Below are 23165 nucleotides of genomic sequence, written 5' to 3' on the forward strand. Positions count from 1 at the left end.
AGATATGAGGTGATTTTCCTCGAAATTCCCAGGAGGACAATTTCGTCTTGATTATATTTTCAACGAATTTAATTTTTAACTTTCACATTTGGATTTGAACTACCATCCCCTGCCGTTTTCACTGAAATGTTTACTTTGCCAAACATTGCTGATACGAGTATTAAGAGAGGTACACTGTTGGAGAAAACTTTATCCAATACTAAAGCTTGATTAACTAGCAAATGATTCTCTATCAGCAGAGCCGTCCTTCTTGATAGATGGGGTAATATCGCTGCAAGAGCATATGGCATCCATCAACATACGAAATGGAAATCTAAACACTGGCCTAACATCTGAGCCTGGAGATCAGCTGATGAGGAGCTCATGCATAGATGTATGACTTCAGGACCAAGAGCTCAGGAGATGCATCTTCTATTAGAAAAGCTTGACAAAGTGACTCAAACAGAAATCTGAGTGGTAACTTTGAGAGACTTTATCAGTATTTAGAGCTTTCCATTGTTGTGTAAAGTGCTGTGTGTTTTGCATATATAAAGAATTTGATGAAGATAATATATAGTGAGGAAAACTAAGAAGTAGTGGAATATAAAATAACCTGAACTTCAAGATGGGCAGTCAAAGTTCAATGGATGGACCATGTAACAAAGCCAGTCATGGGCTGCTACTACTTAGGCATTAATTAAATAATTCAAACTGGCAAATACTCAGGAAGGTGGAGTGATCTGTCTATTTAAAAGTATTCAAACATGAAAGTTTAAACCTTTAATCCTTATAAACTCAACCATTTCCACAAATTCAAAACAAACTCAAAAAGATAAAATGGAAACCAAAACTATCATCATAACACCCTACCAGAAATACAACTAAATCATTTCATTAATATGTTAATCCGTCTTATTAATGGAAGGATGTATTTTGACTACAGATTTCAGCCAGTTTGCTTCTTGGCAGCATGTTTTTGGACAGAACAGCAAAACACTGAGAATAGGACATGTAGGCAAATCTTCATTCAGTTTAAGACAGAATGGACGCAGTGCGAAGGAAGGGGTTGAGGAATAAGTCTATCCTCAAAGGCCACAACCCTGCTGACTCCAGGATCACCTCTTCAAGTTTCTTCTCATTTCAAACAGCACCACCAGCTGGAGATGCCTTTGACACCTGAGCCTGTGGGAGAAACAGGTTTCATACAAACTGGAATGACTCAATACAGTTATACTTAGTTATAGCAGTGAAGTATGATTGGGAAATTATATTTCCTCAGACATATATAGTAAGATACTTTTAGCCACAGGATAGGATAAATAGATCTTCCTACCAATAGGCCTTCTACTCTGATGGTATTCCTTACTTGTTAATAAAAGCATATGTTGTCCTTTTTTTTTTTTTAAATGGGTTTCTTTTAAATGTTCTTAACAGGAGATTTAAAATTATCCATGTGCTAATATGAAGTCATTACTAAAAAGGAAACTCATTTCCATAGTAACTGAAGTATTTGTCACATCCATAAAAGGACCCCAGCAATCAGATGAAATGGACCAAATCGACCTAACATGGGAGAGTTTCAATTCCATCCTTTGGAGTGCCTTAGTCAAAGGAAATTCACATAGAACCAATCCTAAGTTCAGTTCTCATATAGCACACAACCTCATCACAAGTATTTCCTGGCTGCCAATACCTAGGAATGGCACCTTTCCACCTAGAGTTCTCCATGTCTACCTATGGGTTTCAAAATTGTTATCATTTCTCTTTTATTGCTGGCTACAGTGCCATAAAAACAAAATGACTCCACGTTGTAAGAACAGGAGCTGGTTTTACAGCCTCTCCTGAACCATCACACAGGACAATGCAGAGGAATCAATAAGGAAACAAAGACTGGGAAGGCTGGCTGGGACATTACTGCCATCCTCTATTCCAAGTAAAGATGTGGTTTCTTCACTGAATTTGACCTCTGTGTGCTGCACCTTTTATTTTTATTCTCATCTTTGCAGTTGGAGGAGTAGAAGCCAAGGTCTGCACATGCTAGGCAAGTGTCTCACCACTGAGCTCACCCCAGCCTCTTCTTTTTATAGGAAAGTGAGTTTTCCCTTTTGAGACAAAGCTGCTTTAAGCTGTGAAATAGGTCTGTGACTTCCTGAGCAATTGAGAGTGTTTCTCTCTGCAGGACACTCCCTACAACTCCAAAGGCACCATTATTCTGGGTCTTTGTGAGGAAGATCGAGGCAAGGCAACCCCATATAGTAATTTAATTCCAGTGGTTGTTTATCCCAGGTCTCTGTAGACCAGGCAGTTCTTGAAGATGGACAGCTGAAGTTGGAGAATGGAACCAGTCACCACAACGATGTCTTTTTTAAAAAGTAAAACTATGACAGTTTAAGCAATAATGCTTAACATTTTATTCTAGAGAACAATAAGAACAAATTTTCGTTCTTTTTTAAGGAGGGGGGATGGAGGACGGCGGCAGGGGGGGGAGGAAAGAATCTGCCTATGAAAAGAATTAAGGCAAGATCTCTAAGTTGTCAGGATCTCAACCCTCTTATGTGAACTAGATCATTGGAGGGATATAAAAATAACCATTAGCAACAAAGTAGAAACTAGGGCCTCAAGTCTCCCATCGTAGGCATGTTTAAGACCTCAAAGGCAGTCTTCTGCCTTCTTAGGCCATATAAAGGATGCTTGTATTAACTTCTCTATAGTTGCTGTAACAAATTGCCAGGAATGTAGTGACTCAAAATGGCAGAGGTGCATTTGCTTATGTGAGTACTACATAAGTACTATGTAGAGATACAAAGTCAACATCACTGGGCTAAGGTCAAGGTTACAGAAGGGAGAAAGTCAAGATTGCTAAGTGCTATGCTTGCCATGGAGGCTCAAGACAAAATGCATCTCTCACCACTTCGCAAATCTAATGGCCACCAAGACTTTGACTTGTGGTCAGTCTCTCCAGTGCCCAGGTCAGCAGTACCTCCATCTCTGCACTCCATTTCACACCATTATGCTCCTGTGTGTGTGTGTGTGTGTGTGTGTGTGTGTGTGTGTGTGTGTGTGTTGAGACTTCTCTTACTGCCTTTCTACCATCACATTGACAGAGATGCTTTTCTCAAGACAGTGCTTATAAGTTGAAAGGATCTACTAGGTTTGATATCTGGGGAAAGATGTCTGCAGGTCAGTAATTACACAAACTAGGTATTAAAAAGAAACTCTTCTATCTTGTGTCTAGTGATAAATCTACAACTAATGCAAAGAGAACATGAAAAAACACTGTTTTGCTTGCCCAGACTCCATTTACCCTTCATACCAGGCTTGCATTAGTATGTGGTGTTATGTGGTGTGTGTGTGTGTGTGTGTGTGTGTTTGTATACTGTACCATCTAAAAATGGCATGTTCTGCTTTTTGCTTCCATGCAAGTCCATATATTGTTCTATGGACACCACAGAATTTGCATGTCATAGTGCTTACAGCATGTACCCTGGCACCACTGAAGAGCCCAGGCAGTGCATACTGTGGTCATCTTCCCCTGCTTTAGGGACTGTACTCTGATGTTCAAGCTAGAGGTTAGAAAGGAAGAAAGCATCACACCTGTTCCTTCCCCTCTATAATTACAGTCTTCAGGGTTCTGCAAAGAAGGAATACTTCTGCAGTCATCAGCAGGTGAACATGGCAATACCTTCGTTAACTGGATGAGACCTCAGATGGAAAATCAATGCCATTGCTTAAAATGACAGCAATTTTATGTTACTGCCCAAGCTTTAAAACAAATCCCTTCCTATGTGTCTGTGTGTGAGCTGAAAAGATGAAATCATATTCTCTGGCCAGTGGCTGCATGACATGCTGAGGTCAGCAACAAATTAATCTTAGGGGAACACAATCGTGCATTCTGATTTCTTCTTTGATTTCAGCCTTTCCTGCTAGGATCTGTATTTTATTTGCATATGCTTTTTATATTACTAAAAACTTGTCTTAAAGAAGACACACCCAATATGTACTTTGCAGGTAAAATGATACTATAGGGGACCTCTATATTAAGTGGGTTAAGCCAGTCTCAGACAGCCAAATGTGAGTTTTCCTTTCATATGTGGTTCCTAGGTATTATAGACATACAAAATCATATGTGCATATGTGATATGAAAGGGGAAGTGAAACTTCCCAGGGAGAGAGGACTAAGTGGGTCGAAGTGGGAGGAGGGAATGCCCAAGGTAAAATATATAGCTGTTCGAAACTTAAAAATATACAAAGAAGTATACATGTTTCTTATAGAAGGCCACATTTTCGGGCGGGGGGACTGTTGGGAATTTCTGTGGGGAAGCAAATCAAAACTTTGAAATGGCCCATCTGCCCCTGGAAACATCACTAGAGAAAAACATCTTCAGCAGAATGGAAGTTTGCAAAGGCAGTTTTGAGGCCCTTGGCATGGAGCTTTAGAACCAGAAGTCTCTTAGAGACCAAACTTTGGAGGCAAGCACAAGGGCAGGTGGGCAAAGACCCAACCCAGGGAAGAGTCATGCACAGCCCCCAAGGCTTAGGATTCAGTATGCAGTCCAAAGGAGAAAGTGGGGGCCAGCACAAGTATTTTGCAAGTAACATCTCAAAAAAATAAAATAAAATAAAGTAAGGAAGGCAATGACCATAAGATTCAGGCAGCAACAAACACGAGGAAAGAACCTACTCACTTAGGGGACAGCAATTCGTACTTGCTCAGATCTTTGGTCATTCCAAAACAAACTAAGTTATTCTCATCGTTTGCTAACTACTATTTAAAAAAATAACACTAATGCAAACATTACCTCCATCTTTCAAGGGAATGGCTGTGTTTTTGAAGACAACAAAACAATCTTCCAAACTATCTAAAAAGAAGGTCTAAAATACAGCATATTGGGAGCAGGGACAGTGCAAGTAAAAAGTAGCAAAACTGCAGTTTTAAGAGATAAAGATATGCAACGGTGCTAAACGCTGTAAAGACAGGCGGTGAGAAAGCTGAAAAGAGATGAAGAAGATGTGCTGTTCTCGGATAATTCTCCCCTTGCAGACAGATGTGATTAGGAAGTAACATCCAGTGCATCCCCCTTGCCAAGATGAGCCAGCAGCCAACCCTTTGAAGTTGTCCCTCTTCTGTTGGGAATACAGCCTGCCTCATGCTCACCTGCAGTGGTCACAGATACCATGGTGACAAGAGCCTGGGGAGCGAAAATGACACTGGCATGCTGCCATCCAGGCAGGCTACAGCCCTGCCTAGAGCAGCCACCTTACTGGCAGAACCAAGTTCCATTTCCCCTCCTGAGTCAGGTGGAGGCAGGCAGCCATCCAGGGTCATGCTCATTGTTTTCAACATGCTCCTTTCTACCTCACAGCACAGGCTGGCAGACCCCTGTGTGCTGCTCATGGGCTCTCCCTATTCCAGTGCAGAATTCCAGGGTAAGTGTCCAGTTGGAGTTAGAGGGATGGACAAAACAGCCCTGGTTCCTAAGCATAATACACATGTCTCTTCTCACTATCACTTGAAAGCGTTTTTCACACCACAAAGTCATAAAATAATAATAAGGCAGCCTGGCATCTCAAAATGATTGCAGCATAGACAGTTCTCCTGTGCTGAGTGACCAGATAGATGCTGGAAAGCTGCAGAGTAGCACAGCAGAGCCTAGGTGAGAGCTGGATTCCTATCTGCATCCTCTCTCCCTCAGTGGAACTTAACATGGTTGACCAGAAGCTGGAGCAATAGATTAACTGATAAAGTGCTGACTTTGCAAACATAACAATCTGACTTCCATCCCCTAGATATGACCTAAAAATACCAACTGCACTATGCTACCACATGCCTGTAATTCTTGTATTGATGAGACAGAGACAGGAAGATCTCTGGGCTCACTGCCCAGTGGGTCTATCTACTTGGTAAGCAACAGAACAAAGAAAGACCCTGCCTTAAAATACAAGGTGAGTGAAGAACAGTTGCTGGAGTTGTCCTCTCTGGCCTTCACCAGTACTTGCTACTGTTCCACAGACAGACAGACAGACAGACAGACAGACAGACAGACAGACAGACAGACAGATAGATAGATAGATAGATAGATAGATAGATAGATAGGCAGATGGATGGGCAGATGGATGGATGGATGAATGGACAGATGGGTGGATGGGCAGATGGAAAGACAAATGGAAGGACAGATGGACAGACAAATAGATTAGAATTCATAAAAGAATGACAACACCTGATTTAAAGTTCTGTCCCTTAGATAGAGCAGCTACTTTACATTTGCAATTACCTCAATGTCTGCCCTGAGTCCTCCAGGGTGGGCTCCTTTATTCACCATATTAAGAAAAGCAACAGAGGTAGTTTGGCTTCAAATACAGAGAGAAGAAACTTCAAGGTTAAAAGATAAAAGAGAAAATAAAATGATATGGTTTTCCCCCCTTAAAATGCTCTAAAGGTCAGTAATATATTTTTTGAACACTACCAGAAAATTTAGCATGAAACTTTAAATCACCATTAAATCATGGCTGAGAATTCTTTTTCCGTTCCACATCAGAATGGTGCACAGCCACAAAATGCCAATAGATGAGAAAAAGGCCCCCTCGATGTGTTCAGACAATGCAAGTAGGGTGGTTTTTCAGTTCCTAGAGTCTGATAGCACCAGTTTCAAATATCTAAAAACAACAACAACAAATGATACTTAAGCATTCTGCTAAGCATTCTCTATCCTGCTCTAAGAACGGTTTTCTTTAAAACACACACACACACACACAAGAAAATTTTATTTTTGTAAGCCTCCTAAGATATCACTCATTCCCAACAACAGTATCTCAAAGTCAGACTTAGTAGTCTCCTCTTCCAACATCTTCCCATTCTCTTAGTTTGCCTTTGTTACCTTGAGAAATATCCTGACCCAATGGCAACATGATGGAAAATGAGGTTTATTTCACCTTGCGCTTTCAGATCACAGACTATATTTGAGGGCGTTGCAGCAGAAGCAGGAACCTGGAGGTAGGAACTGAAGCAGAGACCATGGAGGAACACTGCTTACTGCCTTGTCCCTGGGCTCAAATTCAGCCACCTTCCTTATTCAGGCCAGACACACCTACTTAAGAGAAGGAACAACCTCTAGTGGGCTGGGTCCTCCTACTTCCCATTAGCAAGGAAGAAAATATGCCATAGATACAGTTACCAGCTGATGTAAAAGACTCAGTTCCTCACCTGAGGATCCCTCTTCCCAGCTGTACCAAGTTGACAACTAAGATTAGCCATGGCACCTATCTAACAATAGAAGTCAAAGAAAGACCCCTCACCCAACCTCCAAATGACACTGACACTCTGAAGCATTCAGTGAAACTCCCATGAGGCCCAAGGGGTCCGGTTTCATGAGCAGGGCTGATTCTCATCAGGGCCCAAACAGAATTTTGTAATACAGCCAGACAATGGCCAGAGCACATAATATCACCATGAACCACCTTCCCACAGACACCTGCTTCACTTGTAAGCTCTTCATCTCAAAATCAGACTTCAGATCAGCCAGAGATAAATGGTAAATTTTACATTCTTTGTCAGAGAAAAGCTTTAGTTTTTGTGCAGGGTGGGCAAGTATTAAATGTCTTCATTCCACACTTGATCCCAGTAAAGGGAAGAAGAAGTCACTAGAATGCAAAAAGGCAATATGTAGAAAGTGCCAGCTGTAGGAGTCACTCAAGATGGGAGCCTAGGAAGGGTGTGAACTCCCTGGTCTCAATTTCCCTGTTCCCCCTCCAATTTATGTCCTATTACTGCCACAGCATATCCTGAGAATAAAATAAAAATAACATAACTGTTTAACACAACACAATGAGAACTTCTTTAAATGTGTGAAGGTTACAAATTAGAGATGAGTCTCACAAGTATGGTTCCTTATGCAGCACTTGTGGGTGACCAGTCATCTTGCTCTTGTGGTCAGCACTGCCCAACCTGCTCTTTCATATTCTGCTGGTCCTTGCTACCCCTGAGCCCAGCATAGCTCTAAGGTTAGAGAAAAATCTTCTTATAGCTGGAAGTGACTACCTCTTGGGCATCAGAAGTTGCTCATCAAATTGTTTTATTCTCATATTTGCAGCAGTAAAGATGAATGTTTTACAATCACTTGCAGATGAAACTTCCCAGGGAACACTCAACCACAGGAGACTCTGCTGTCAAAACGTCTTAACATCTAGGAGACTATTTGACAACGTTGACCCCATCAGATGCTGTCAATTAAATTGAATTTCATTTCATTGGGGAAAGCAATGGAATAATTTCTTGTACACATGTCAGGAGTTCTGGGTACCACATTAATTACATTTTCACAAAAGTCTGCTGTCAACTTCATAATTGTTACATTCTTGATGGTTACACGTTTGCTGTCTAAACCAAGTTAATTTTTGTTGACTACATACAATGCCTCTTGTCCAATTAGCTCTTACGGTTTACATTCTGTGGTTAATCTTTTCATGCATTTCTGGTTCAAAGTTCTTTCACTGGAATAAAGCAAAGAAATGTTGAGAAAACAGTAAGGCAAACCCTGATGTTGAAATGGCATTTGCATTGCTGTGTTGGTCTGTTTGGGCAGCACTAAGAAGGTACCACAGACCAGGCAGCATAGGTGACTGACACCTATCTCGTCATAGCTCTGGATGCTAACAGTCAAGATCCTGTGAGACTTTTTTCCTTGGCTTTCATATGGTTGCTGCCATCATAGAATCCATAAGTTCGGTAACTTATAACAGGAACAGATTTATCTGCTGTAGTTCTGGAGGTGGAAAAATCCAAGAAAAATAGGTTGATACTGGACAAAGACCTTCTTATATGTAATCCAGGGCAAAAGCAGAGGAGACGAGGGGAAGAGAGGAGGAAGGAAGGAGAGGAGCAGGGAAGGAAAGGAGAGGGAGAGAGAAGTAATGGGTGGGGGGAAGAGAGATGAAGACAGACACAGGCAGACAGTCAGACAGACCCACCTTCACAACAAACCCACTCTCAAAACATCATTCCTGGGACAATGGCATCGGGACTTGGGGACATAGTGCCTCCTAAATTAATGTTGTCTTAAAGGGCCCTGCCTCTCATGACAGTTTCAGTAGGGTCTAAGTATCTTCTTAAAAGTCTGACATTAAGTCACATCAGGGGTGGACTGTCACCATATGAGGGGCTGGAGAGATGATTGAGCATTTAACAGCACTCACTGCTCTTCCATGGGGAATAGAGTCCTAAGCACCCAAATGGTAGCTTACAATCACCTGAAACTCCCGTTCCAGGGGATCTGAGCTTTCTTCTGAACTCTCCAAGCTCCTGCACACACGTGCTACACAGACATACTCAGAAATACACACATACATATTAAATTAAATAAGTGTTTCTCAAAAGATTTCAACATATGGATTTGAGAGACACTGTAAGCAGAACTCCCATGAAAACATGGAATCTAAAATAACTCAGATTGAGAAATTTTCATTCAAAGTGTAATTTACTATAAACAGTGAAAAATAATTTTTTAAAAAATCCAATATCAATTATGTGAAAATTGGGCTTTAAATAAATTGATTGTCCTTTTAACCTCAGACCATAAATTGAAAGTTGTGAAAAATGTTATAGAGAATAGGATACAACCATCTTACAAAACTTTCAAATTTTTCAAAGTGTACTATCTAAAAAAAAACACCTGATAATTTTTCCAGCGAGAAGTAAAAATGAATATACCATCTAAAATGAGTTTTGAACCCAAGGAATGCTGAGAAGAGACTAAAATCTAAAGATGTTTATAGACTAATATATTGTCCAGTATAGGGAGGGGAAGAAATCACTTAGAATGGCATTAAAAACCTACTGTGTTCCAGGTACCCACACCTCATCCCTAGCATGTAGCTTTCACTTTTGTGTGTGTGTGGAGGGGAAGACACAACAGTCATGCAAACAAGCAAGGCCACTTCCAGAGTGCAAGAGTCTATGGAGAAAGTAAGAGACCCAGGGAACAGCTGAAACACCAAGAAGCCAGTTCACAATGGCTTCTGTAGAAAGGTTAACCCTGGAGGAAAGAGTTATGGAGAACAAACACACCCTGCTACAAGGAAGAAGGCAGGTTCCAACTCTGGGATGTAAGAAGGGCCAGACTAGTCTAGAGAGGAAGCTGTTGTGGCAGCAGAGGACAGACGGCAGCTTTGTGGAGCAAAAGTGAAGACTCAGCACAAGGCATCCTCTCCAACAACATCCCAGTGTTATAGCCGAACCCACAAAGAGAATATGCGGGCAAGTAGTCAGATCCGGCTTGCAGCTTCCAGACATGAGGTACTCAGCCGGCTTCTAAGCACAACCTGCTCGTCTCCATAGTCCTCTTTGTTGGGAATTTTGCTCCACTGGGAAAATTCTCTGTATCTCTTAGTTCATGATTGGCAAGATCTTCAACTTGCTTCACAGAGCCACCATACCAACCTGCAATTGTAGACAGAGTGTTCTCAGTCCACATAATGGATAGAAGAGTGTATATGCTCATAGGAACTCCGACTTTCCACTGGGAAGCCTGCCTACAGATCTTACAAGGAGACAGTGAGCTTCATCAATCTTTTTAGTAACATACAACAATTACAAGAGTCACTATGGCTTACAAAACTCTTTCCTTTTGATGTCATATTGTTAATGATACCCTTTTTTGAGTTTATAGGCTATCAGCCCTGATTAGAGAAACACCATGCAAAATATAAATATGATTTTGGATTAATTGGCAAACACCCTTTTTATGTTTTCCTTGTCTTGTTTGCTCTAATTTGATTCTCTTCAAGTGGTGAGAATGGCTATTCTATGTCGCAGCTTTATTTATCACTTGTCATGGATCAAATGGTCCTAATAAAGGGAACAGTGCCGCCAGATGCCTGTAAGAAAGCTAATGTTTTTGGTGATATCTTGTATATGTTTTATCCAAGAGGGAAGAAGGAAAGCCCTTGTAAGAAGAGACTATGGGGGTAGACAGGCAAGATGACTTCAGGGCCAATGTTTCAAAGGGGAGAGAGCCACTGTTCCTTCTCACATAGACAGGGAAAAGCTTGAAGCTTCCAATGCCCCAAGTGCAAGGATAAGAAGACAGGGCAGCTACTTGCTTACAAATAAAGGTAAACAAACCAGACAAGGCACAAAGGGTACACCTGTTGTAAGGATTTGGGGGCAACTGAGAAAAGCCAGCAAGGGACTCAGCCAGAGCCCAGGAATAAGAGGTATCATGAAGGGGGCTTATAGAGACTGTCAGCTGTACAGCTATACCCACTCCTTACTGAGAGAGCAGGGAGAACTGGGTACAAGACCATGTTAACTCACCCACAATCATCCAAACTGGCAAACCTTGCACATAGCTATATCCACCCAGTGGTTCTCACAGATGCTTGGCTGCTCCCAGGAGGACATGTGCTGATGCCTCAGTACAGTCTTGACTGTCACATATCAAAAGGTGATATCACTCTCTCTTGGATAAGGTAGCTATTACTGCCACACAATACCATGACCAACTTGGGGAGGAAAGGGTTTATTTACCTTGTACTTCATAGGCTTTTCAAATAGAGACAGAAAGCTGAAGGTGGGAGCTGATACAGAGACCATAGAGAGATGCTGCTTTCTTACTCCTGTGGCTTGCTCATAGATCCAGGACCAGCATCCGAGGGATGGCACCACCCACAATGGCCTGGACCCTCCCCCCTATCAATTACTAATTAAGAAAATGCCTACAGCCTGATCTTATGGAGACATTCTCTTAATTGAGATTCCCTCCTCTCGAATGACTTTAGCTTGTATCGAGTTGGCATAAAACTAGCCAGCACATACTGACACCCAGACATTAGAGACTAGGGAATGCTGCAGTGAACCATCCACACAGGACAGCCCTCATCACAGATTGATATGGACCAAATAGCCAAGATGCTGAAGCTGAGAATCCCCAAACTGAAGTGCCATTCCCTCACTCACGCCACGATGATGACAGTGGAGAGCCATGGGCAAACCTGGCATGCAGCTCTCAAGGAGGAGGCCTTATTCTGAGTCACAAAGAGGCTCATGGAAACCAGGACTAAAACTATCAGGCATCTCAGCCCTCAGCTCTGCTCTTGCCCCCTTCCCCTCCTCTTCCCTCCCCCTTCTCTTTTCTGAGCTCTTCCTCATCTCCCCCACTCTCCATTTTCCTCTATTTACATTTCTCCCCTCCTTTGGATTCCTCCATGCCATCTTTTTCTCCTTTGTTTTTTGTCTGTTTCCGAATATAAGCTCACTGTAATTCAAACTCATGGAGCAACAGGTATTACCTGTGGTCTTAAGCACCCCTTTCTCCTTCTTCCTACCAGGGTAGGAAGGACAGGCTTGGCAGAGACCTCAGAGTTAAGTAAATGGTCCTGTGTGCCCACTGTGACAGGCTTGATGTTCCCTTATGGAGACACCATCCACTACTACCACTGGTGTCCCCAGGGCCAGGAAAGGAGACAGATTCCTTTGAAGGATTCATATCACCTGGCCGCCACGATCCCTTGGGCACAGTCTGAGCAGAGAATCACAGAGCATGCCAAGAGGACAAGAAGCAGAGGCTCTGTTTATAAATAGATCAAACTGTAGAATGAGACACAACACAATCTTATCACTGCCATAGGAAAGACAGATCAGCTTACACTGAAAGCCCACACCTTCCTTTTTCATTTTGTTGAACTTGAAGATATAACGATGCCAAGCTGAGATCCCAGTGTCACCAAGCCAAAAGCAATACAACCCATCCAGTTCTTATGGATACATAATAGCAGCTTTGGATTCTGGGAGGGAAATTATAGGAAGAAAAGTGTGAGGAGATACTATGCCTCAGTAAACAATCACAGTAGGGTGTCTTATAGATTTGTGGGATCCCAGTTGCACCAGAGGAAGGCACTCTGTTGTTTGTAGGTGTTGGCACTTCTCTAAAACCTGCTTCAGTTGGATTTTCTGTGTTATATTTATAAGTAAGGGCGCATCAGCCACACTGAATTGATAATGTATTCTTATCCTAGTAAGGGTTCATTGCTACAACATTAAGTATCCTGCCTTGTTCCTTGAGCTCACTCAACTGAGAGCAGTTTGGGGGATGTTGTACATAAAGTCTGAGATAAGGGTAGAGAAAAGCATCTACCTGCCCCTAAATGGCCACGTGGCACTGTGAAATGGCCTTCTGAGTCTATGAGCCCAATGGCGTGCTGGGAAATTACTGGGAGACGAAGAGGACAAGGGCAAGGGAAGGAGGAACAGAATTAAGGTGAAGTTATGAGATGGGCCCTGGGAAGCCATGTCCACTGCTGAGCCATGCGGAGCTTTGCAAGAGTCAATGCCTCCCTCTATCAGCCAAGGCATGTGACTACCTGGTACCAAAGACAGCCTGACACCTTTAAAGTGTGAAGAAGCTGAGATCAGGGCTTCTGCTCTTCCTCTCGCATCATTCATGTGTTCAAGTGAGCAGTATTGCTAAGCTCTTACGATGATCTGGGCACTATGTTGGGTACTGTGGGGGAGACTGTTGAGCAGCCACTCTTTCTGTGTCACCATGGGCTTGGGCAGCTAAGGCTTCACTCACTGAACCCTGTAGACTGGGTTGATGTCCCAGTATCCACAGGCTTAGAGGATTCTAAAAGATCCAGTATCTGGTTTGTAGATTTCAAAGTTTAGTGATATCATATCAAGAAAACCAGAGAGATGAGATAGAGAAGACACTTAATCATGATGTCTTGTGTTCTCTCCTTGTCTCCTACAAGACAAGATCAATTCACAATTACAGTCACCTAACTTTGCCTAGCATGTGGCTCCCCTGGTACACGACTCAAATCCTGTGCATGTTCTTTCTCCCTCACCCTTCACCCACACCCCCATATCTCTTCTTCTTCATCTTTCTTCCTCTCTCAGCTATATCACATCTGAGAATGTACCTGAAGTACTCTAAAGCAGCACACCACAGCTCCCTGCACACCAAGATATGATGTAGCAGTACTGACAGTCACCACCAATATATGGAATTAGCCTTGCTGTCCATCAACGGGTGAGCCTCTATATAAAGGAGATTTTTATCCCCAAAGAATAAAATTATGTCATTTTTCTGGAAAGTAGATGCAACTAGAGATCATATACTTAGAGAAGTAAGTCAGAAACAAAAAAGTCAAACACTACAGGGCTTCTCTCATTTAGGGACCCTGTAGATTTCTATAGAGAGATACACAGAACCATTGTTGTGTGTATACAGATCATAAAAGAAAAGGGAGAAGAGGAAAAAGGGAAGTGGGGCTAACAGGGACAGAAAGGGAATGGATACACTCAAAGTCCACCATGTCCTTGAAATTATCTATCTTTAACCTAACAACATATACAGTGCACATAGACCAATAAGATAAAAATTAATCTAAAAAGGAAGTCCACTGTCATCAGACTCTCTATCTCTAGATGTTGTTTCTTCTTTAGATGCCTTGTCCCCTTGGGAGTTCTGGTTCCAGCTTATGAACTCTTTGTGTAATCTTGAAGAGCCATCACTAATGCCACCTCTGCATGGCAGTGGTACCCACTGCTCATACATTTCTGGCCCTTGCTGCTGATGGAGGCCCCATGAACAAAAGGGCTCCATCAATGCCCAAAGCCTATTCTTAACCATAGGCAGATGCAGGCTGTATAGCTAGATACCAGATGGAGAATAACATTCTAATTTTGAATGTACAATTTGTTTCCATGTAAAGAAACCAAAGGTTCCAATAAACTACACACCATGGGCTTCAGTCTAAGCTCTAGCCTGAGAGAGGAATCAGCTAATCTACAAAGTGTACTCAAAGATCTCTTAGAAGAGTTCGGCCACTGAGAGGACCGGCCCTTTACAGGCTAAGTAGTTGTACATCCAGAATTAACCACCAGGGTGAACATTAATAATGGGAAGAGACTAGGTACCATTGTGTTCAGTGTGGACCACACAGCAGAAGAGACATGGCTCCTGACTGAGAGTCCCTGGAGTATTACTCTGCTGGTATGTGTAGGAGTTTGGGAGGACAGAGTTGTTGGTGGACTTTTGTACATAATTGTTGGGTACTTACTCTGTGGTGTGTCTATCCCTTCGTGCTTAAATCAAGATAGACACACCCACCTATTTACCATGCTACACCTCTTCGAATAACAAGGTATAGCATCATTACCTCTAATCACCACCATGAATATGGCTTACCAGGACTTCATCTTCTCTGACTGCACACATATCACATCACATCACATCACATCACATCACATCACATCACATCACATCGAAATTTCCCTAGCCTGTGGTATCCATTTCACTTTAAAGGAATGAGATGTGCAGTACAGTTTCCCCCACCAAAGTCCAGGTCTCACTCTCTGCTCCAACCCCGTCTCTGACAATATGAATACCTGGCCCTCCTGCCAAGGGGTGCCTCACTCACCAACATTTCAGTCACATCCAATAGTCTTTGCATTGTCTCCTTCTTGATACATAAAAAAAAAAAAAAAAAAAAAAAAAAAAAAAAAAAAACAACTTTTCTCTAATTCTATTGATCCTAGCAAACTGCAATATCCGTCTGAGCCGTAACAGTCAAAGCTTTTCAATGGGAGAGAGAAGCGGCAGCGGGCCCCAGCGAGATGCATTATTCCCTCAGACTCTCGACGGGAGAAAAACAGGCATTAAAGGGAAGTAAAAACTGCTTGATGAAATGATGGGAGACTAAAAAAATAAACAGCCACTTCAATTCTAGGCAATCATAGTTATACGCCTTAAGTGTTCATTATTCTCCTTGCCTGAAAACTAGGTAAAAATCAAGGGTTGAATCTGTATTTACAATTTCAAGTTTCTGCCTCAGAGGGTGATCAGGCAACGAATCAAAAACTAAGTGATGTTTTAAAAATCAAACGATCGAGTACTTCCATCAGCCGCAGCAAAGAGCAGCCAGCGCACTCAGCTGAAAAGGCTGGCCTCGCCTTTTCAGAGTCAGAATGCATGTCTCTGCACACCCTGCTTCTAGTGGCTAAGCTCTCATCAGCTCCTGCCATTTGTCTCCATGTGAACCCTGATGCTCTCTCCAACCAGGACCTCCATCTAGGGCTAAGATTTCTCTTTCCCGAGGCTGCGGCATATGGCCATACAACATCACTTATTCAAGCATCAACTCGTGTGTTTACAGTAAACCACTTAACCAACAATCAAGGGTCAACCTTTCCTGGGTACTCAGTAAAAAGCTCGCTGCTACAAAGGAACACAATGAGAAAAGTATCCTCTTTGGTCTCCAAAGATGGGGTGCAAAGTTTCTCAACTCTGACCCATCCATTTCTCTCTGTGACATGTCTACTCTGTTGGTCACACAAGTGGGAGACCTGCCACAGATACAGACCCCCTCCTTTCCTCCTACATCCACAACAGGCAAAAACCAGGTTCCTTCAAGGTAAGACACCTCTGCCTTCAGCATCTTTCAAACATCACTGGCTTCCTGTGTTTCTCCATAGCCTTCATGTCAGAGTAATGATTGAACAATGTGACAAAGGGGTAATCATAGTCTTCAGTGTAAACTGTTCCAGGTACCCACTGGCTGCCACTCACATAACTCCAGGTAACAAGAACCTAGTTGAGGCAGTAACACACACACACACACACACACACACACACACACTTGATGTTCCTATCAATAAATCTTATGTGTTTATCTAAGAAGAGCCTGAGACAGATCCTCCACTGCAGACAATGAGGCTGACTAGTTCCATTGCTTGACAGCAGGAACAAGAACATAAGCATCAGAAAGCCTGAAATGCACTCTTGCAGTCTAGGCCATCTGAATACGAGGTCTGCCAGGAGGACTTGCAAGTGACCCCAGGTATTGACAGAGCTCCATTCAAGAAGATTGACTGATCCCCAGTGTCACCCCCATAAGTGTCACTGGACCCAGCTTGATGAACAGGGTCCAGCCCACTCCTCACTATACCATAACACACCTCTCTTCCTTCAGGGATGGGGAAATCCAGCAAAGCTCCTAATCCAAAACTCAAGATATTAGATAGGCAAAACCCTCTTAGGCAAAGAATTCTCGAATCATCTGACAAGACAGGTCCCACTTTCTTGTCAGGTACAACAACACACTGCCTCTTGGTTTCTGTGAGTTCCAGATGGTTGAACCATTGACAAAATCTGAAGTTGCTGTGTCAGGATCAAGAATCGTTGATCCAAGCTCTACTCTCACACAGGAACCCGGGCTTCAGCATCAGACATAAAATCCTCTGGCAGTCCTTCCTTGGGCTGATAGTTTCCTTTTCAGAGGTCATTGGGCTTTGTGCCAGTCAGGGTGAGATGAGGTATAATCAGTAACAGATAATTTCAAACTCTGTGGGTACAGATAGGAAAGGTTTTCTTGGCTCCCACTCTCCATCCATCCTAGATAGGAACTAGTGCTGGAGATGGTTTCCTCACTTCATCCTCATTTCTAGAAACAAGCTGAAGGATAACGTGCCTTTTGAAACTTCATCAGCTTCTAAATTGAAAGAAAAAATGTGGGGATGGAAAGAATGGTTACACATACTCTCTTCTTCTTAAAGAAAATTCAACTTCATTGGCCAAGGCTAGTCAAAATCTATATACTGCAGACATAGAGGGAACAGAATACAGTTCCACCAAAACAGAGGGGAGACACACAGTTACTGAACCCAGTATTATAACCACACCATTATCTCTAAGCACTGCTTCTTCTGTGGACCAATGCCTAGGTGCCCAAATGCTTGGGTTCAACTCTCCACTAGGACATTTGTCTACTCTAGCTTTCTTTGGAGTGACACTCTCCTAATCTACAATTGTCACTTGATTCCTACAGATTGGCCAACTTACACACACACACACACACACACATACACACACGAGCATGCACCATTTCCTAAAACCAACCACCTACCTGTCAGTCCATAAGCCCTGTTTCTAGACTGTTACTCAAGGAGGCAAGTCCAAGACTGCAGGAGAGGAACACCTGAGATCTGGTCCCACTCTACTCCTGGACATCTCTATGACTATGTCTTGTAGTCTTGCTGTTCCCTCATCTAGTAGCATCTGCAACGATGTCTTAGTGACTAGACTTCCAGGTGCTTTGAAACAGATAAATAAGTAAACATACCTAGGCCAGGGGTGGTGTCACATGTCTTTAATGCCAGCACTCAGGAGACTGAGGTGGGCAGATCCCTGAATTTGAGGAGAGTCTGGTCTATAAAGTAAGCCCCAGAACACTCAAGGTTTCATAGAGAAATCAACCCTGTTTTAAAACACATTCTCTCTCTCTCTTTGTCTCTCTCTGTCTCTGTCTGTCTGTCTGTCTGTCTCTCTCTCTCTCTCTCTCACACACACACACACACATACACACACACACACACACACACTTTAAACAAATAAATGAACATACCTATACTGTTGTCTCATACAGAAGAGTAAATGCCTAATTGTAATTACTGTTACTGTAGCCACATTATCCCAGCTAATGCCATGTATGGATTTCAGTTAATTAAAGCAAGCCCTGGCTGCTTACTCCCTGTAATCTATAGTAGGAAAGAAATTACCTTTTGTGACAGACTCCACAGCAAAGCAGAGTCATCAGCTCCAGAATTGTTTCACTTTGCAGCATTTATATAAATAAGTCAGAGTGCATCTTATCTACTTTGGAGGGACACTCTCCTAATCTGCAATTGTCACTTGATTCCTACAGATTGGCCAACTTACACACACACACACACACACACACACACACACACACACACACACGAGCATGCACCATCTCCTGAAACCAACCACCTTCCTGTCAGTCCACAAGTCTCTCCTGTTTCTAGACTGTTACTCAAGCAGGCAAGTCCAAGACTGCAGGAGGGGAGCACCTGAGAGCTGGTCCCTGGCCATCTCCATGACTACGCCTCGAAGCCTTGCCTTGCTTCTCCTGTCACCTGGTAGATGCATTAGATCTAGAACAACTCTTTTGATGGCTTCATGCTTACTTGTGTGTGGAAAATTACACATAAGGAAGTAACAAATACAGATGAGATTAAAATAAATGAAAGGAAAATAATAAGAAAGAAAGAAAGAAAGAAAGAAAGAAAGAAAGAAAGAAAGAAAGAAAGAAAGAAGAAAAGGAAAGGAAAGGAAAGGAAAGGAAAGGAAAGGAAAGGAAAGGAAAGGAAAGGAAAGGAAAGAAAAGAAAAGAAAAGAAAAGAAAAGAAAAGAAAAGAAAAGAAAAGGAAAGAAAAGGAGAGGAGAGAAAACCAAAGTAAACCAAAGTCAGCCTCCTGTGGTGGCTCACACCCATAGTCAGCATCCAACAGCCTGTGGAATGAAGATCCCCTCAACATGAGGCCACCCCGGGTTACAGAGTCATTTTAGAGTCTATCTGGGCCACAGAATAAGAACTTATCCTCAAAGAACAAAACACAAAGCTTATGAAAATCACTGAGAAGTGTATCATATCACATTGTGCGTGTGACGTCATAGACAATCTGACAAGTTACCCATACTTAGCATGGACAGCTACAGGGGAATCTGCCTTTCCTTGCTGGGCCGTGTGTTCATGCACAATGCTTCAATATCCCTCTCACTTTCTTTCTAATTCCAACCAAATGGAAACATCAAGCATGATTATAGGGAACGTGAACCTGTCACATACACATCCTTTCTGGGTCAAGTTTGGAATAACTGTCAAATAAAACATTTGAAAGATAATCAAACTCGATTTTGTATCCAGGGGCTTAGGTGTGAATTCTAATAAGTTGTAGAGTGTTCAGGGATGGAAGGTGTGTCGGTGCCTTGTCCTACAGATATAACAGAATAACTGGAGAAAGCAACTCAATGAACCTGATGCTGGTGTTCTACTTTATTTCCCCTTCTCCTTCAGTAGAGGACCACAGCTAAGGAATCCTGCTACCCACATTTAGGGTGGATCTCCCTATGTCAATTAACCTAATCTATACTATCCCTCAGAGATTAGTTCCTCATCAGATTGACCCCTTGATTTTCCTGTAGCTCCACCCTCACCCATCTCTTATGTGAATGTATTAAGACTCTCTTGGGTACCACTGTGTATCTCTGGTTATATTCTGAAAAGAGAGTATTTTATTGTTATCAGTGAGGTATACTAATCCTTGGTAAAAGCAAGCACCCAATTACAGCAGTGTTCAGGTACTAGCCCCAATGGCAAAACTTAGAAGATCCCAAATAGCTGAGAGAAGATGTGATCACATTTGAATTGCCCTCAGAGAGCTGTCTTCAGCAGTAAATCAGTTAAATGTATCTTGAGTAAGTTATGAACTTGGAACAAATTCTGCCGCTCATCTCAACAGTAACCTGCGGTGGGGTCCAGAACTCTCAGCCCTGATGATGGAGGAGAGCCACGCTGCTTCCTCTCATGACTGTGTCAGATTTATAAGCACAGTGTCAGCTCCCAGCCCTCAGCAAACTCCTTAGGCTTCAGTTTACCCACAATTATAGAAGTACAGATCTGCAAGCCTTGAAAAGCTTACCCCTCTGCTTCGGGAAGTGTCTCATCATAACGGAAAGATGGAAGAGAGATGAGTTGTTTAGAGTTCTCAGGTCAAGAAGCACAGGGGACCAGCCAGTCCTCATAAGATTTGAAAATCAGAATAGCCTTGAAAGTACTAAGTATTCTCAGTTTGGTGAGATTTCTGTAATTAAAACACTTAGGTAAAACCATTATTCATATGTAGTCAAATAGAAAATAAAGCCAACTAGACAATACTGAAAGTAAAAGAATCCTTTTTGTTGAGGCACACAATAAATTATGCTCTTTAAGGAAATTATAGAGTAAAATAGAAGCCCTCAAAATTATCCTCTGGGTAAATGATGTAATGATGTATACACAGTCCTCCCCAGGCCTCATGATACCCATGAAGAATGGTTAGGAGCCCAAGACCTACTGTGTCAGACACTAGGTTTCTTATAACCGGAAGAGCAGAGATGATGCAGTCATTAATATAATCTGCATATTGCAAAATGGTAACTTTTATCATTAGCTTTTTAGATAACATTTTAGATTTTCTTCATGGGTATATACAAGGATTCTTATGTATTTCTGTATCTATGTAAAACCTAGGAGCCACATATGAGAGAAAAATGCATGATAATTGTCTTTATGAGATGAGACTAGCTCACTTAGTATGACAGTATCCAGTTGTTTCCACTTTCCTACAAATGCTATAACTTCTCTTTGTAGCTAAGAAAATTATGCATACAAAACACATGCTCTTTATTTCTCTATTTATGAACATCCATGTTTGTTTCATACAATAAGAATTGCAAATAGTGTGGTAATAAACACTTAGGTGCATGCATATCTGTGATATGTTGGCTTGGAGTCTTTGGGGTAAATATCCAGGAGTGGCAATAACTGGATCGTATGGTTCATAGATTTATTTTTATTTTTTAATATTGTATGTTTATGTGCTCTGGCTCATGTGTGAAGCTCAGAGGACAACTCCATGAGGTCTGTCCTCTTCTTACACATTCACATAGGTTACACAGCAAGTACCTTTCCTACTGACCCATTCCAATGATACCTGCTTTATTTCTTAGGTTTAATTTTACTTTTTAAATCATGATATGTGTTAGGTATATATTTTCAAACAAAAATATGCTTCAGTTTTTTAAAACCTCCACACTGACTAAAGATAAACAAGAGTCACGCAGTTCCCGAACATACTATTACGGGAACCAGAGGTGAGGCAGGTTAAAATAAATCATGGGAAGTCATTCAAGAATCCCTATTCCTGTGATGAGGAGAGAACTCTCCACATAGAAAAATGATAATTAACAAAAAAAGAAAAAAGAAAACAGTGGCTTGTTTATCTCAGATGCTTGCTGTTGGATCGTCTTGGTCTGTTTCTACTGCCATTCATACCCTAGTTACAATGTCTTTGTTTCTTTCTTCACCTGGACCGCTGATGGGCTTGCGCCCATGGCAAGGTGGACTACAGGCTTAAAGACAGCATGACTTCAACTGTATGGGCAGATGGGAATGTAATGTGTCAGTTTCCCAGGTGACGCTTATGAGAAATGAGAACTCTTGAAGTTTGTCAGGAGGATGAAAGGGAGGGAGGGATTTCAGCATCCTCGACTGTATTCAAGGCCAACAGGCAACCACATCCCTGTGGTTTCTCAGCATCCTGGCAGGAGAATGAGAGACATGGCCAGATGAAGAAGTCAAGGCTCCTAATTTTCCTATAAACACTGTAAACCTGTGCCTCCTTCCAGCAGCAGAGCTAATTGGGAACAGAGTAATTATGCTCTCTTGCCCAAAGTCCCCATCAATTCCAACTACATAAAGGGGTTGGCCCAAGTCAAACTGTTGCTGACGGCAAATAATAGCTCTTCAGGGCCTGAAGTGAGCCATCACACACACACACACACACACACACACACACACACACACACACACACACAACCTCTTGTGACTTCAAATTAAATTCTCATTGCTCTCCAGCAGGAAGAGTCTTCTGTCTTGAGAGAAGTCTATGCTCTTTCCTCCTGTTTTGAACTTGTCCCCAGAGAACCTTCTGAACGGATCTACGGCTCTTGGGATTTCGGTTTGATTGCTGTCATTTTAAAACGCATGTGTTGCTCTCAGACTCCCAAGTCATGATAGAGTGAGAAACTCAATTCCATTTAAGAGCAAAAGAATAAAACTCCCTCAAAAGATGAGGTGGGATGGCAGGTAGTGAAGGAATGAAGGGAGACTAGAGCCTTAGAGGAAGAGCAGATTAAAGACAGAGCTACAGCTTAAAGAGAGCTGTAAGACCCCAGCAGCACTCTGGGAGACAATTTCCACACACCTGACTTCTTCAATTCCAGAAGTGCCAACTGAGACCCAGGGCCCATTCTGACCTTGAATGTCACTGTGGAGAGAAAAGGTGGGTTCTGAAGTTGCTATGACAACCTTTCTTCCCAGCCTTTGCCTCTAATTTTCTGCAATTCAACTTCTGTGAGTGGCTTATCTCTCCTCTTTATCAAGCAACGAGCCCCTATTCAATTATTTTTTTTTAAATCTGAGTTAATGTCCCTGCTGTATTGTTAGGGGTTCTATACACATCAGTGGAATAAAATCACTTCCTGCCATAAACCACTGGCTCATGGCAGTGGGCTTCATTAAACAACTCCGACCCACAGCTCATTTTAATTGTGAGTTAAGGTAGCTGA

At 42.2% G+C, this 23165-nt stretch overlaps 1 long non-coding RNA gene across 1 annotated transcript; it reads right to left on the minus strand.

The window, feature by feature from the left end:
- Positions 1-982: 982 nt before the first annotated feature.
- On the minus strand, positions 983-22843 carry 1700014L14Rik. The gene is made up of 2 exons (XR_001778743.1): positions 22802-22843; positions 983-1161 (listed from the first exon to the last, which is right to left on the minus strand). It is a non-coding gene; the product is annotated as an RIKEN cDNA 1700014L14 gene (long non-coding RNA).
- Positions 22844-23165: the final 322 nt, after the last annotated feature.

The sequence above is a fragment of the Mus musculus genome, chromosome 8, assembly GCF_000001635.26.
Source record: "Mus musculus strain C57BL/6J chromosome 8, GRCm38.p6 C57BL/6J".
NCBI lineage: Eukaryota > Metazoa > Chordata > Mammalia > Rodentia > Muridae > Mus > Mus musculus.